This window comes from Loxodonta africana, chromosome 9 (assembly GCF_030014295.1).
Source record: "Loxodonta africana isolate mLoxAfr1 chromosome 9, mLoxAfr1.hap2, whole genome shotgun sequence".
NCBI classification, from domain to species: domain Eukaryota; kingdom Metazoa; phylum Chordata; class Mammalia; order Proboscidea; family Elephantidae; genus Loxodonta; species Loxodonta africana.
This window is the reverse complement of record NC_087350.1, coordinates 67,276,564-67,293,814: the sequence shown is the minus strand read 5'-3', so window position 1 is coordinate 67,293,814 and position 17,251 is coordinate 67,276,564. Positions and strand designations below refer to the sequence as shown.

The 17,251-nt window shown below is 41.8% G+C and overlaps 1 protein-coding gene across 3 annotated transcripts in view; it reads left to right on the top strand.

Annotated features, from left to right (window-relative positions):
- Positions 1-17,251, top strand: part of PALM2AKAP2 (PALM2 and AKAP2 fusion) — a 401,677-nt gene that overhangs the window by 49,227 nt on the left and 335,199 nt on the right. The window lies entirely within an intron of this gene.

Sequence of the window (17,251 nt, the reverse complement as noted above, 5' to 3'; positions counted from 1 at the left end):
ATCTAAAGACTTCACCAAAAGAGTAAAAAGACCACCTACAGAATGGGAAAGAATTTTCAGCTATGACATCTCCGACCAGCGCCTGATCTCTAAAATCTACATGATTCTGTCAAAACTCAACCACAAAAAGACAAACAACCCAATCAAAAAGTGGGCAAAGGATATGAACACACATTTCACTAAAGAAGATATTCAGGCAGCCAACAGATACATGAGAAAATGCTCTCGGTCATTAGCCATTAGAGAAATGCAAATTAGAACTACGATGAGATTCCATCTCACACCAGCAAGGCTGGCATTAATCCAAAAAACACAAAGTAATAAATGTTGGAGAGGCTGCGGAGAGATTGGAACTCTTATACACTGCTGGTGGGAATGTAAAATGGTACAACCACTATGGAAATCTATCTGGCGTTATCTTAAACAGTTAGAAGTAGAACTACCATACAACCCAGAAATCCCGCTCCTAGGAATATACCCTAGAGATACAAGAGCCTTCACACAAACAGATATATGCACACCCATGTTTGTTGCAGCTCTGTTTACAATAGCAAAAAGCTGGAAGCAACCAAGGTGTCCATCAATGGATGAATGGGTAAATAAATTGTGGTATATTCACACAATGGAATACTACGCATCGATAAAGAACAGTGACGAATCTGTGAAACATTTCATAACATGGAGGAACCTGGAAGGCATTATGCTGAGCGAAATTAGTCAGAGGCAAAAGGACAAATATTGTATAAGACCACTATTATAAGATCTTGAGAAATAGTAAACCTGAGAAGAACACATACTTTTGTGGTTACAATGAGGGGAGGAGGGAGGGAGGGAGGGAGAGGGTTTTTTATTGATTAATCAGTAGATAAGAACGGCTTTAGGTGAAGGGAAAGACAACACTCAATACATGGAAGGTCAGCTCAATTGGACTGGACCAAAAGCAAAGAAGTTTCCGGGATAAAATGAATGCTTCAAAGGTCAGCGGAGCAAGCGTGGGGGTCTGGGGAACATGGTATGCGGGGACTTCTAAGTCAATTGGCAAAATAATTCTATTATGAAATCATTCTGCATCCCACTTTGAAATGTGGCGTCTGGGGTCTTAAATGTTAACAAGCGGCCATCTAAGATGCATCAATTGGTCTCAACCCACCTGGAGCAAAGGAAAATGAAGAACACCAAGGCCACACGACAACTAAGAGCCCAAGAGACAGACAGGGCCACATGAACCAGAGACCTACATCATCCTGAGACCAGAAGAACTAGTTGGTGCCCGGCCACAATCGATGACTGCCCTGACAGGGAGCACAGCAGAGGACCCCTGAGGGAGCAGGAGATCAGCGGGATGCAGACCCCAAATTCTCATAAAAAGACCAAACTTAATGGTCTGACTGAGACTAGAGGAATCCCGGCAGCCATGGTCCCCAGACCTTCTGTTGGCACAGGACAGGAACCATCCCTGAAGACAACTCATCAGACATGAAAGGGACTGGTCAGCGGGTGGGAGAGAGACACTAATGAAGAGTGAACTAATTAAATCAGGTGGACACTTGAGATTGTGTTGGCAACTCTTGTCTGGACGGGGTATGGGAGGATAGAGAGAGAGAGAAGCCGGCAACATTGTCACGAAAGGAGAGACTGAAAGGGCTGACTCAAGAGGGGGAGAGCAAGTGGGAGTACGGAGTAAGATGTATGTAAACTTATATGTGACAGACTGATTGGATTTGTAAACGTTCACTTGAAGCTTAATAAAAGTTAATAAAAAAAAAAAAGAAGAAAAAAACCCACATATTTTGTTACTTTAGCATTTTCTTATTCAAGAGACCACTAAAAAAAAAAAACCCATTACCATCAAGTCAATTCTGACTCATAGCAACCCTATAGGACAGAGTAGAACTGCCCCATAGAGTTTCCAAGGAGCGCCTGGCAGATTCAAACTGCTGACCCTTTGGTTAGCAGCTGTAGCACTTAGCCACTATGCCACCAGGGTTTCCAAGAGACCACTAGCCCCCTTGAAAGCCTCCTGGTGAGTCCTGGGAAGGACTCACCAAAAATGCTGGGGATGCTAGCTGCTCCTTTGGGTGTCCTTTGAATTCTGGCTTGTGAAATCTTATGCCCCTAAGACGTGAGAAACCTCCAGTCTTGTTCAGTCATAGTCCTTGGTGGAACTCATGGAGTGACTAGAGAAAATGGATCTGGCCTTTTCCTTTGAACAGCAGTTTGCACAAATATATACCAGCAACTTCCCAGACCTGGTTCTCATTACTGAAATATTCTGTCCTGGGGCAGCCATTGAAGCTGCCTGGACATTTCAATTAGTGCAGCATGCTGGAACTCATTTACTTTAGAACTTGCTGTCTGACGCTTGTCCCTGCTGGTCTCCCAGCTACTCCCAGGAACTCCTAGACATAACAGGTAAAGATAAAGCAGGCTTGGAGGCCATTGGCGGGAGTGGGGAAAGCTCCTGGTCTCCCCCAAGCCAAAAGTTCTTTACGAATCAGTAAACACGGGGCAAGCATCGTTATCAGCCTAGTAAGTGGGTCTATTTCATTCTTCTCAATTTAAAACCATTTTTAAAGTGCTCCCCTGTCTCTGCATCAGGCATGAATCCTCTTCCAACTCCTGACTGTCAGTGAAGGTGGCAGCCTTGTGAGCTTGTGGGACCAGGTACAGCACAAAGCAGGGGCCACCTATGATATCTCTGTCTGTAGAACAGGTGCTTAATAATATTTCTTGAATGGCTGAATGAATGAAAATTTATATAATCTGGTAAGATGAGTGGGGCCTACTCCCCTTTTCATGGATCCTTTGTAACTGAGCACCTGGAGTTCACCTCATTTAGGAATCTTTCAGAGGTCACTGTGTGTCCATTCATTCATGTGTTTATTCAACAAATATTAATTAAGTACCTACTGTGTGGCAGTTGGAGCCCTGGTGGCACAGTGGTTAAGATCTTGGCTGCTAACCAAAAGGCCAGCAATTTGAATCCACCAGCCACCCCTTGGAAACCCTTTGGGGAAGTTCTACTCTGTCCTATAGGGTGCCTATGAGTTAGAATCGACTTGATGGCAATGGGTTTGGTTTTTTGTACAGATGTGCCAGATGGAGTCCCTGGTTGGTGCAAACGGCTAAGTGTTTGACTACTAACTGAAAGTTTGGAGGTTTGGATCTACCCAGAGCCACCTCAGAAGAAAGGCATGGTGATCTACTTCCAAAAAATCAGCCACTGGATACCCTGTGGAGCACAGTTCTACTCTGACACAGATGGGATCACCATGAGTTGGAATTGACTTGACAGTAGCTGGTTTGATTTGTGTGTGTGTGTGGTGTGTTTGTGCACACCAGATCATGTGCTAGGTGGTGAGTATATAATGGAGAAAAAGGTATGGTCCCTGCCATCACAGAGTTCAAAATCTAACAGAAAAGATATTCTGGGACAGACCTCTGTAGGGCATTCAGAACTCTAACGAATGGCTGGTGAAGCTTGCCCTGCATTCATTGATCAGTAGAGGACTGTTGGCCCTGTGCAAACAGGGACTTTCCTGCTCTTGGCTATGACTGCCAGGCTTGTTTTATCTTTATCTCCTCCCTGGACATTACTCCACCCAGGGGGGAGCCAGTTCTCTTAGGTACCTTTGTAAAATGATCTTCTTGTGTCAAAAAATAAAATGCCTCAGATTCCATTGCTTATGATAGGCACTTTGGGACCAAAGGCATTATATTTTATTTTTTAATGAAAATATAGCTTTTCATAAGTTAGTGTTTTTCCTTCTTGACCTGGGTGCCCTTTTCTTATTGATCCTCTGCCCATGCAGCTAATCAGATTTGAAGGACAAAATAATACTAGACTCATCATTGCAGGTTACATGAGAAATATATTAGTTAGGAGCCTGGAGTTCTAAGAACAGACCAGCTTGAGCAAGCTCAAGGAAAAAAGGAAGGGAGGTTGTTATAAAAATAAAAGGGTGTCTCGTAGAATCAGAAATAGGAAAAGCACCAAAGCTAGGAAGCAGAAGGTCACTAGAATTCAGTCTTTCATCTCACTGCCTAGCTTCTTCATTCAGCTTGCTCTCTCTCCTCTCCTCTCCTCCCCTCTCCATCCCTTTCTCTCTCTCATTATCCCTTTCTCCTATCAGCCTCCTCTGCTTTTCTGGTGCTTGTGGTCAAATATGGCTGTCCTCCAGGCTCTGAGTTTATATCTCAAAGGCCCAGCCACGGACCAGAGACTCCCTTCAAATCAAGTAGGTATTGTCATTATTTTAAAATATAAAATGTGAGGTCAGATCTTCTGGGTATATTGTTTTATGTTTTTCTTTTCTTAAAATAGCTGTTAATGATGTCTTTTTAAGCAAGGAAAGAAGGTTTTACTATTACTGCAGAAGTTGCCAACTCCTGTGCTCTAAGATGATATATGACTTAGAATTGAAATGTAAAAGTGCTTCCCTTCCCGGGCCTGTCCACAACCACCTATTTAACACATAATGTAGCCATATTGGAAACGCTGGTGGGGTAGTGGTTAAGTGCTACAGCTTGACAAAAGGTTGACAGTTCAAATCCACCAGGCTCTCCTTGGAAACTCTATAGGGCAGTTCTACTCTGTCCTATAGGGTTGCTCTGAGTTGGTACCCAAATTAGTACACATTCCTAATACACAGAAAAAAGAAGCCTAGAAAATCTAGCAAAAAAATAAAACAAAATACTAAAATTAGATTAAAAATACAGGATCCTATTTTTGTTTTATTTATTTATTTATTTTACTTGATGAAAAACATGTGTAACCAGAGGTACACTAAAGATGAATGTTGAAAACTTTCATGGAGGTTCTTAAAGGAATTCTTGGACTTTTCAAGTGTTATAGAAGATAATGAAACAGGTACTTAGTTACGTACAATTACACTGGAAAACACATTTTTATATGATTATAATTACTTGTATTCACGTTATGATTTGAATAGATTTTGCCTTACTAAGGGAAAGTAGGGAAAGGAATTTCTCTGGAATAACTGGGTAAGAATTAGAAGAAAAAGGGGAATGAGAAGCAAAGTAAACAAGTAAACATTTGTGAGAAAGATTGCCTGAAGGTGGGAACAGGGTGGAGTGTGAAGAGGGGATGGATCTGGGAGAACCAGATCTTCCTAATAGTGATAGAAGTTGAGATCATATGATTTTCCACATCTTTCATAAACACCCAAAGCCATTGCCGTCGAGTTGATTCCAACTCATAGCAACTCTATAGGACAGAGTAGAATTGCCCCATAGAGTTTCCAAGGCTGTAAATCTTTACGGAAGCAGACTGCCACATCTTTCTGCCAGACATCTATCCTAAGTGGGCATAATTGACTCAACACAGCATGGTTGCTTTCTAGGACAGTGATTCTCAAAGTATGGCCCTGCTAATTTAACTAAGGTAAAAATACAAGTCCTTGCTTTGATGAATGATGCACAATCCCATAAAATATCAGTTTTACTTACGACTAAGAGTAGATAGAGTAACCCGTAACCCATTGAGTTATTAAGGGTCTTTCTGAACTCAAATTGGCATGTTGCCATTGACTCTAATCATAAGAACTCTAATTAGTGCTACTAAAAAGTCAAGCTGCTATGCAAGTCTGTTTGTTCCTGCAGGTGGCCCTCTTGGAAAGGACCTAAGGAGACCCCCAAGTTGGATTTAATATGTGTACTCTCTCTCTCCCTTGGGTGTTCCACACCTGGTCCACAAGAAACACTTGAGCACCCTTTAGCCACACAAACTCAGGGAGGCTGTCCAATGCAGGCTCCTGTACTTTCACTTGTCTATAAGCAGCTAGTCTGCTCATGCCTCTCCCTTGGGATTTCCCAGGTGGATGTCAGATACCTGTTCACTGTGTCTAATTAAGGTTAGTGTGAGGGGCAGGTACCCCCATCCTACCCTTAGGAAATGGGGTGCAGTTTACAGCACATAGAGTTCTCTTCTGCATTTTATCTCAGTTCCTCTGCTCATTTTTTTTTAATTGCCTGAAATTGATGGAGTCTTAGAGTTGTCTTAATCTCTTTTGAATATCTATTTTGAAAATTTTACATATGGTCTAAGCCGACACCCTGAATTTGGACTTTTAGCCTACTTTACTGTGAGAAAATAAACTTCTCTTTGTTATAGCCATCCACCTGTGGTATTTCTGTTATAGCAGCACTAGATAACTAAGACAGACATGTACCTACAGTAATTCAAATGATTACTTTTTGCTTTGATATTGTTATTCTCATTTGGAAAGGTACCTGAAAAATATTAGTGGAGCTGCAAATGGTTTTCAGTTCATTGCTGTGCAAAGTGTATGTCTTGTTCCCCCTCATGATGTGGAAGAAAGAGACAATTTAATTTACATGAGACTAAAAAAGACTTCCTGTGCATTCCACCACAGCCTTTTCAGATGGTCATATGAGTGGCCAAGCTAACCAGTTTTCTGTTTTGTTGCATGGCCAGCTAGCTTCAAACCCAGTGGATTCATTCTTCCAAGATATTTTTAAAATAACTGTGCTTCTAGGATTATGCAGTATCCTGTGACGTGTAAGAATTCAGTTTAAAAACAAAAGACAGAAGAGGGAAAAGGCCTCTTCCTTCAAGGACAGTACTCGTCATATGGATAACTAATTCGGAGAGGGCAGGAGGGACCAGACTTAATGAGTGCCTAATGCTGAGGACTCTATACATGTCGTCTTTAATCCTCACTTCAGCCTTAGGTCAGTGTCACTTGCATTTTACAAATTAAAAAACTGACATTTACCGAATTTACTGAATTTGAATTGGATCACCTATCTAAAGTGCAGCCAGCCAGAATTTGTGCCCCTCTTCTTGGTATCTAGGTTCGTTTGTTGTGTTGTGGCAGCTGACCAGACTACCTTCTAATTAATGAGCCACATCATGCTCATTCCAGTTTTCCAAGTATGACATGACCAAAATGCATTCTGTTCCTCCTCTTTGAGTTTATATACCGAAGATGGAGTGAACGTTTGTGAGTTCTCAGTACTAACCCATGCATAAAGTTCCTTGAATCAGAGCAATATTGAACAGTCTTGTTCCTGCTCATCAAATATCAGTCAGTGATCACTGACAACACAAACAAGTGGTCTGTTTATGTGAGTTCCTGATGGCTTGTCAATGATCGCCTGCTCCCTGGCCCAGTTTCTACCCCACTTCAAGTGTGTGCTTTAATATAAAAATGATAGATGTAAAGTGAATCTATCTGTTGGACTGCAATTGTACCACTAGCCAGAGATGGTTGTTTGCGTTTTACCATTATTTCATGAAATGGGAATTCATTTCATAAAGAAGATGGGTTTACACAGACATTGCGCCATGAGTTTTCTTAAGAGATAGTGAATGTTGTGACGTTGAGATGAATGGGTGGGTTCATGTTTCCTGATCCTATGGAAAGGAAAGAATAATGTCAGTATGTGAAACTAATAGTAGAAGGGGAGTAAAATCGGTCTTCAAAATAAAATAAGCTCAATTTGTTGTAATTAGAAAATGAATTTTGAAAGGCTCTTTCCAAAAGACGATGATGTGGTGATGGGGCATAGAGGATTTTCTGTGAATGGACTCTTTTATCCCAAATTATTAGGTAAGGTAGAAGAAATGTGATTCATTTAGTAATGCTTTAGTTGTTGATTTCACAGGAGTTTGCTTTCTGCTTTAGCTCTTCTTCACAGTTGTTAACTAACATGCAGAGGAAATATTGCTTACTTATTTAAGGAAAATTTTTACGATAGTGAGAACTCCCTATGTTTAAACTTGAGTGTTAGCGCAGGCTGTGTTTGCTCCCTGGGATGGCTGTATCACTTTTCATCAGTTTGGGGAACATATACCCTTCTGTGTCACCTCCCCTAGGAGCATCTTGGTGGAGGAACCTCGAGTCCAAAGGATGCACTTTGCTCCCAGCATTGCTTTCTAGGTGATAGGAGGTCCCCATGTCTCTCTGCTCACTTGTCTCTTTTAAATCTCAAAAGAGATTGACTCAAGACACAATGCAATCTTGTAGATTGAGTCCTGCCTCATTAACATAATTGCTGCCTATCCTATCTCATTAACATCATAGTGGTAGGATTTACAACACACAGGAAAATCACATCAGATGACAAAAATGGTGGTCAATCACACAATACTAGCCAAATTGATACACATATTTTGGGGGATACAATTTAATCCATGACACCAGCATTTCTTGATAATCGTTGGAAAATACTGAGCTTTTCAGTGTCTAAGATAATCCATTTCTCTGATGAGCCAACTGTTTAAGTCAGTATAGAGTTTTATCTTTCTGATTGCTGAATTCATCCTTTTTTTCTTGGTAGAGAAAATGATCTAAAAGATCCTTGTATGGGGTGACTTGAGCTGTCAGTTAAATTTAAAAAGCCAATTATTTTCAAGCACTAGAGCCTTACAAATTCTAAAGTCACAGACTGGAAGCCAACCAGTAAATATTTCCTTTTGGAGGTACTGACAGATTCTTCTATTCCATTCCAATTTCAGTGTCCCACTTGCACTCACAGAGACACAAGGAAAAGCCTCACTAATTGGCAGGGCTACCTGGGTGTAAAGGATTCAGTACGTAAAGAAGCAAGATCCCGATCCTCTAGAAGGGCCAAATGTGGAACATCCTTGTAGAGGGCTAGTTTTGGGTGCACAGGAGGTGCCAGAAGTTCCAGGCTTGAGGTTCTGCAAGTCTCACTATCTGAGTTCGAATCCCAGCTCAGTCACTTACTAGTGTATTGAAGTGATCAAGTTGCTTAATGTTTCTGAGCCACAGTTTCACTATCTGTGATGTACCTACTTTGTAAGGATGTTGTGAAGTGTAAATGAGCCGTTTGTGTCAGTACATAGAGCAGTGCTGGGCTCACAGTAGGTTTTCGAACCAGTTCTTTCTGGTTCGAACCCCTGCTGAGAATTTGCACTTCTAACAAGTTCCCTGTTGAAGATTTGCATTTCCACCCCAGATATACTGAATCAGAATCGATATTTTAATAAGATCCCCAAGTGATTTTTATGTATAACTTCCTGGGAACTTGTTAGAAATACAAATTCTCAGCATGGCTACAAACCAGTTCAAACCCCTGACTCAGAGTAAGTGCCGAATTGTTGCCCATCATTAGCTCTCTGGAACTTTTGTTACTTTGGTCTGAAGGGCTACACAGATCCTTCTTTCCCACCAAACAATAATCTGAGGCCAATTAACAATTTCAAAAGGAATGTTATTGTAAAGTTAAGAAAAACTTGCCTGGAAATCTAATTTCTAATTAAAACCCCATGTCTTAACAGGAAACACCAAGCCAAAAACCAACCCACTGCCGTTGAGTCGATTCTGACTCATAGTGACACTATAGGACAGAGTGGAACTGCCCCATAGAGTTTCCAAGGAGCGCCTGGCAGATTTGAACTGCCAACCTCTTGGTTAGCAGCCATAGCACTTAACTACTACGCCACCAGGGTTTCCAACAGGAAACACAGACACCTTAAAAAGATCTTTGCAAAATGCAGATTTCCGATCCAGAAAATTCCATAGCAGTAGTGACAAAGAGCTTTTGCAAACCCCAAATTTCCTTTATCCTGGTCACAGATTATCTGACACAATGTAGTTTTGTTTCTCAAATGCTAATATACCCAAGAATCATGAATCATGAAGAGAATTTGTTTAAAATGCATATTTCTGAGCCCCACCCTTAGAGAGGCTGATGGGGCCTGGGAATCTGCATTTAACAGGTCCTGCGCCAACTCTGATGCGGGTGGTTAGTAGACAACGCTTGGAGATATGCTGCTCTAGGTCTTTGGGTTCCTTTCATCTGTGCATCACCTGGTCTCCTGGGGCCAGGTGGCCTCCTGTTTTCCTCATGCTAGAGCTGACTTCTTAGTTAGCTCATTCTACCAAAGACGAATTCTGACTTACCTTTTTAAATCAAGTTCCCAGCCATGTACTTGGCACCTTCCATATGGCAAGCACCATGATAGGCCTGGAGTTTACAATGATGAATTTGACATGGTGTCTGCTGACATGGAGCTCACAGTCCAGCAGAAAATACCCTTCAGAAAAGGTTTTCCGTATATAACGAAGGTGCTCACAAATTATTGTGAGAATAGAACTGGCCCAGACCACCCTGAGCTCCTAAGACCCACCCAGCAGTTCCAGCTTCTGGGCTATGGCCTCACCTAGTTTAGCGATCCCCTTGAGCATCAAGGAATGTTCCATGTATGACTCAGTCATGGAGTTTTTGGTATATTGGGCAGGACAGTTCTTCAATGTTTGGGATTGTCCTACACATTGAAGGATATTTAGCATCTCTACCCTACCAGTACTAAATGGCAATGGTACCCCCTAGCCATTGTGACAATCAAGAAAAAGAAATGCCTGTACACGTTTCCAATGCCCCTGGTAGGGTGGTACTACCTCAAATTGAGGGCCTCTGTTCAGTCCAGTCCTTTCTCACTCAGGCTATAGCTCTGCATATTAGATTCCTAGGACTTCTGTAACAGAAGTACCACAAAGTGGGGGGCTTAAAACAAGACAAATATATTCTCTCATAGTTTTGTAGGCTAGATGTTCGAATTCAGTGTGTTGGTAGGGCTGTGCTCTCTCTGAAGGCTCTAGGAGAAGATCCTTCCTTCTCTCTTCTAGCTTCTGGTAGCCCCAGGCATCCCTTGGCTTGTAGATGCATCACTCTAGTCTCTGCCTTAGTCTTCACATGGCCTTCTTGCCTCTCTGCCTGTGTCTCTTCTCCTCTTTTTATAAGGATATCAGCCATATTGGATTAGGGCCTACCCTACTCCAGCATGACCTCATGTAATCTTAAGGTCACATTCACAGGTACCCGGGGTTAGGACTTGAACATATTGTTTTTGGGGGGGGGACCCAAATCAAACAATAATACTCAGCTACCTACTTAAGTGACCAACTTCCTCCAGGGATGTACTTCTTTAGAACTCTACTTTGACAGTGTACAAAGTTTATGTATTTTAACATACAAATAAAGTTGATGTAGTATCAACCAAGGTGAGAGTTATTTTATTATCGGGAGAACAACTGGGATTTAAGAAGCACCTCAATCACCCTTTATTCTTATTTTTTCTTTAGAGGAAAATAGTTTTATTTCTTTCCAGTGATATGCAGGTGAGAATCTTAGGGGGAATTGCTTTAGTAAGTAAATAAGATGATTTATAGTCAGCATGTATTAGAATGTAAAGCTGAGTAGTATCTGAGGGTGACCCTTTTTGGTGTGAGGTCCTGGGGAGGGGGGTGTTGGACAGCAGAGATGTTAGCCCAGGACACAGACTTACAAGGGTGGGAGGTATGGAGGAGGATCACAGTTCTGCCTGGTCTCATCCTACACAAAAAATCAAATATAAGTAATAGCTTCCATTTACTGATGCTACCATGTGCTAAGTTCTGTAAAAAAAAAAAAAAATTTCTGTAAAGGACCTCTCAATTCCTCATAAAAACCAAAGTATTTTTACAGTTGGGGAAACCAAGGCTTAGCAGCCAAGGCCATGCAGCTCGTAAGGCTAGAGCTGAAAGAAAAAAAAAAGCCAAACCCGCTGCCGTCGAGTCGATTCCGACTCATAGTGACCCTACTCTGCCCTAGCTGGGATTCTTATTTAAGCAGTCCAAATCCAGATCCAGGGCTCTTGATCACTGTACCATTCAGCTTCTCACCCATCTTTTACTAGCTTTGTCCCTTCTATTATGCATTTTAGGATTCACTCTAGTTTCCCCAGGTCTCAAATTCTTCCAAGGTGAGCTGCCCTTCTTGTACAAGCACTTTATACTTAATGCCAGAAGGGTTTCTACTTGACTTTTTTAACTGTCACAATGCCACGGTTCTCTGGCAGCTTACACTGCTGAGACTATGGCCTCTTGGATGCTGGAGCTGCCATTTATTTTTAACAGCCCCAACAGGTGAGAGGAGGAGGAGAGACTTAATGGCAGAGGTGAGGGGATGGAAAGGGAGGGTGAAATAAAGAGGGCTGCAGCTGGCATTAGGTGACTTGAGTTTCAAACCAACTTTAAAACTTACCCATTGGGTGACACCATACCTGCACAGACCCTAGGGCCTCAGTTCCTCTTTCACATGTAAAATGGAGATGTCATTATCTGCTCACCTAATAGGGTTATTGTGACAATTTAGTGCAGTGAGCAAATGGAGTCCAAAGAGGGGTGGATGTCCCCATGGGATATACAGAGCAGCCCTTTGGAGTGTGAGTAGAAAAATTTAGCATTTCTATTATTTATCATTTACTTAAGAAATTAAGCTTTACTAATGTTTTACATATGGATTCCCTCTGGCCCCCACACTTGATCAGTATGCTGCATATCCTGAAAGAACAGAGGAAATTCCAGAACTTGAAGGGATTGGCAGCTCTGTCCTTATTCATTCACTTCCAGCACATTGTGATGTTTTATTGCAATTTACCTCTGCCAGGTGAAGGGGGTTTACAGAGTATATCGTCTAGTTTGGAAACCCTGGTGGTGTAGTGGTTAAGAGCTACAGCTACTAACCAAAAGGTTGACAGTTCAAATCCACCAGCCTCTCCTTGAAAACTGTAGGGGTCAGTTCTACTCTGTCCTATATGGTTGCTATGAGTCGGAATTGATGGCAATCGGTTTTATCATCTAGTTTAAACTAAATGAACTCTATTGTACTGAAGAAGTGGGTTAAAAAGTTTTTGCACAGAAAGTACAAATTAAAAGCTACCTGTGGCAGTGTCCACACAAACAAGAAAATGGCAGGGTTGATGCTTCTTCTCTATGGAGGAGTGTTTTTTTAATCAGCCTCATTAAGATGTAAAAAAATAAAGACAGGTGAATCACATCTGACAAGAAAGCCCAAGAAGTTCAAAATTATCAAGAAGACTTTTGTTTTTTAATTGTGCTTTAGGTAAAAGTTTACGGTTCAAGTTTTTCATACAAAAATTTATACACATATTATTATGTGACCGTAGTTGCAATCCCTATAATGTGACAGCACATTCCCCTTTCCACCTTGGGGTTCCTGTGTCCATTCAACCAGCTGCTATCACTCTCTGCCTTCTCATCCTATCTCTGAACAGGAACTGCCCATTTGGTGTTGTGTATCTACTTGAACTAAAAAGCACACTTGTCACAAGTATTATCTTATGTTTCATACTTCACTCTAATCTTTGACTGAAGAGTTGGCTTTGGGAATAGTTTTAGTTCTGGGTTAGAGAGTCCAGGGGCCATGTCTTCTGGGGTTCCTCTAGTCTCAGTCAGACCATTAAGTCTGGTCTTTTTACGTAAATTTGAGTTCTGTACCCCACTTTTCTCCTGCTCTGTCAGGGACTCTCTGTTTTATTCCCTGTCAGGGCAGTCATTGGTGGTAGCCAGGCACCATCTAGTTTCTCTGGTCTCAGGCTAATGGAGTCTCTGGTTTATGTGGCCCTTTTGTCTTTTGAGCTAATATTTTCCTTGTGTTTTTGGTGTTCTTCATTATTCTTTGCTCCAGGTGGGTTGGGAACCAATTGATGCCTCTTAGATGGCCACTTGGAAGCTTTTAAGACCCCAGAGGCCATCAAGAAGACTTTTTAAACTAAGTATTTACACCCATCACTAACAATGCTATCATTTTTAATTCACTTAACATGTTATTTGATCTACAAATTATTGATTTGAAATGCCTGTTTTTGTGTATATTCTGTAATGTACATATTAGTTCAGTGGTATATATATACCACTTATATTTATCTATTACTTTTATATATAGAAGGTATGTGTTCAAAATATTTTATAGTTAAGACTGTGTGAAAATGTTTGGAGATCACTACATAATATGTGTGAAGGGCCTGGCACATAGGAAACTCTCAGTAAATATTGATTTTCATCCTCTTTCCCCATGGAATGGAGTCAGTAGTATTTATGTGGACCTTGCTGATTGGAAGAGATTTGACTGGCTTGATTTCTGGAACAAGGAACATCTAAAGCTCACTGGACTATATGAAGAAGAACGCAGTATCAGGATTGGAGGAAGACTCATTAACAACCTGGGATATGCAGATAACACAACCTTGCTTGCTGAAAGTGAAGAGGGCTTGAAGCACTTAATGATGAAGATCAAAGACTACAGCCTTCAGTATGGATTACACCTCAACCTAAAGAAATCAAAAATCCTGACCAATAAGCAACATCATGATAAATGGAAAAAAGATGGAAATTGTCAACGATTTCATTTTACTTGGATCCACAATCCATGATCATGGAAACCGCAGTCAAGAAATCAAAAGACGCATTGCATTGGGCAAATCAGCTGCAAGAGATCTCTTTAAAATGTTAAAAAGCAAAGATGTCACTTTGGGGACTAAGGTGTGCCTGATAAGCCATGGTCTTTCCAATCACCTTATATGCATGTGAAAGCTGGGCAATGAATAAAGAAGACCAAAGAAGAATTGGTGCATTTGAATTACGGTGTTGGTGAAGAATGTTGCGTATACCATGGACTGCCAGAATACTCCTTGGAAGCGAGGATGGTGAGACTTAGTCATATGTACTTTGGGCACATTATCAGGTGGAATCAGTCCCCGGAGAAGAATGTAATGCTTGGTAAAGTAGACGGTCAGTGAAAGAGAGGAAGACCCTCAATGAGATGGATTGACACAGTGGCTGCAACAATGGTCTCAAACATAGCAACACCGGGCAGTGTTTTGTTCTGTTTTACCTGGGGTCGCTATGAGTTGAAACTGACTCAAAGGTACCTAACAACAAGAGAGCTTACTGGTATTACTACCTTAGGCCTGGCCCCATCCCAGCTGTTCAGGCTGAGCTCCAGACATTTGCAGAAGCCAGGATGAGGCCATCTGGGCACTTCTCACTTTCCCTTTTCTTTCAGCACTGCACAGTTGTCACAGCCCTGGCTTCCAACCACCAGACAAAGCCAAGAAGGAAAGGCCAAGATACAAATCTGTAGTTCCTGACCTCAGCGACCACACCCAGTTCTTTTGTGAGTCATACGCAAAAACTATAGTTTTTTAAGATCTGGGGTCTGCTCCTCAAAATGACTCCCGACCTTTTATTTATTGGTGAATCTGAACATGGGGTACAGTTACTCCTCTTGTTCTAAGAACTGATTCCAGTTGCTAACATTTGCTGAATGTGTAGTTTATCCAGCCTTCAGGTAAGCACTTTTGCAGGATCATTTTATTTAATGTTCACAATCGTATGAAGTAAGTGCTGCTATTAGCTCCATTTTACAAATTAGCAAACTGAGACTTAGGTTAAGTAATTTTACTAAAGGAAAGTAAGCTGAAGACGGAGCCAAGGAATCTCAGTATCTCATTGGCCTGAGAGCCATTTTCTCTATTTTCAAAGCCCACTGTGTAAGGACCTGAGGGAATGTGCCATCCTAAATCTTCAAAATGGAAATGCCCTGAAGACACTGTGGTTCCCAGGATTGGATTCTGGAACAGAGGAAGTACGGTAGTGAAAAGATACTGGTGAAATCTAAAAAGTTTGTGGTTTAGTTAATGGTGTGGTTCCAATGTTAGTGTCTTAGTTTTGACAAATATGTCATGGTTCTGAAGATGTTCACATTAGGGGAAGCTGGGTGAGGAATGTATGGGGACTCTCAGTGCTATTTTTGCAACTTTTTTGTAAATCTAAAAGTACTCCGACATTATTTAGAAATGGAAATGCCAAACTCATATGAGCATATATATGCACATGTGTGTTTACATGTGTGCATATATGTGGTCATGCACATGCTAAGCCTTTGAAACCCACTAACACATTACTGTGGAGCCCTGGTGGCACAGGGGTTAAGAGCTTGGCTGCTGACCAAAAGGTATGCGGTTCGAATCCACCAACTGCTCCTTGAAAACTGTATGGGGCAATTCTACTCTGTCTTATAGGGTCACTGTGAGTGGGAATTGGCCTGACAGCAACGGGTTTGCACATTGCTGCATACCCCTGGTACTCCCCTCATGCTGCATGATTCAGCAGGGCATTCCAGCCCCTACCTGGGACTTACATGGAGGCCAGTGAGAGGGAAGCCCATACAACTCAGCCATGAACATGCCTCACTCATGCTGTAGAATCTTCATAACACTGATGGTCATCTTGTCCCCCAATATCAAATATTGGGAAGGGGTGTGTGTGTGCTGGTAGGAGGGCTTCATGAAGTCAGTCATGAAGGTGGAGGGTAGAAACCAGAATAACCAATTAACACCTTAAATTCTCTTCTCAGGTCAGGCCACGCACAACTGCCCCTTCTTAGCAAGTGCATTTGAGGATTCTTCTGCTTTATCCTTTTATCATCCTCCCAAAAGAAAACAAAAGCCACCTGGGGTCACTGATACAAGGTCTGAAAGGGAAGTCTAGGAGCTGCATGCACAGGCTTTCACTATGTTTCTTACTATGTGTTGTGTCAATATCAACAGAATATTTGATTGTCATTTAGCTAATGGCGGTCTCCTGGACGCCACCATAAGGCTGGAGCAAAGACTGTTCACATCTTTGGATGAACAGTCACTCCCCAGAATTGCTCTGAGGCAGCTAGAAAAGGCACATGACTTGCTAAAAATTGCTGTGTTTACTGGATTCAGGGCTTTTCAGGATTTATGGGCTAGCCCATGTTAATTCTGTAGAGTTTCTCAGTATAATTGCTAGGGGCCCCCAATGAGCAGAAGAAACGTGTGTTCCGTCTGTTCTGTGTGACCCTTACTGCGCAGTCCCAGGGAGAGGAAGAAAACCTGCTCATCTAAAATGCTTTCCACACTGATGCAGAAATAGTGTGTACTGAGATCTCAGTGGGGACCTAATTTGCCACCACAGTGGGGAACACCGGCTAGGCTCTGCATCCTGCTGGAAATACAACTTACTGGGTGTTTGTATTCACTCATTTACTCACTCACTCACTGCCGTGCTCATTTATTTATTGTCTACCACATACCAGACACAGTTCTAGGCATTGACGATATGATCAACCAAAAAAAAAAAACAAAAAAACTTGTTGCCCTCAAGTTGATTCCAACTCATAGTGACCCTATAGGACAAGGTAGAACTGCTCCATAGGGTTTCCATGGAGCAGCTGGTTGATTTGAACTGCCGACCTTTTTTGGTTAGCAGCTGAGCTCTTAACCACTGCGCCATCAGGGTTCTGAGGACATGATATAGTACAGCAAATCAGAAGGTCCCAACTCAGTAAGTTTGCATCCTAAAGAGAAGAGACAGATAAAAACCAGTAAACATGCATATTAGATAATTTCAGGTGTGGTGATAAGCAC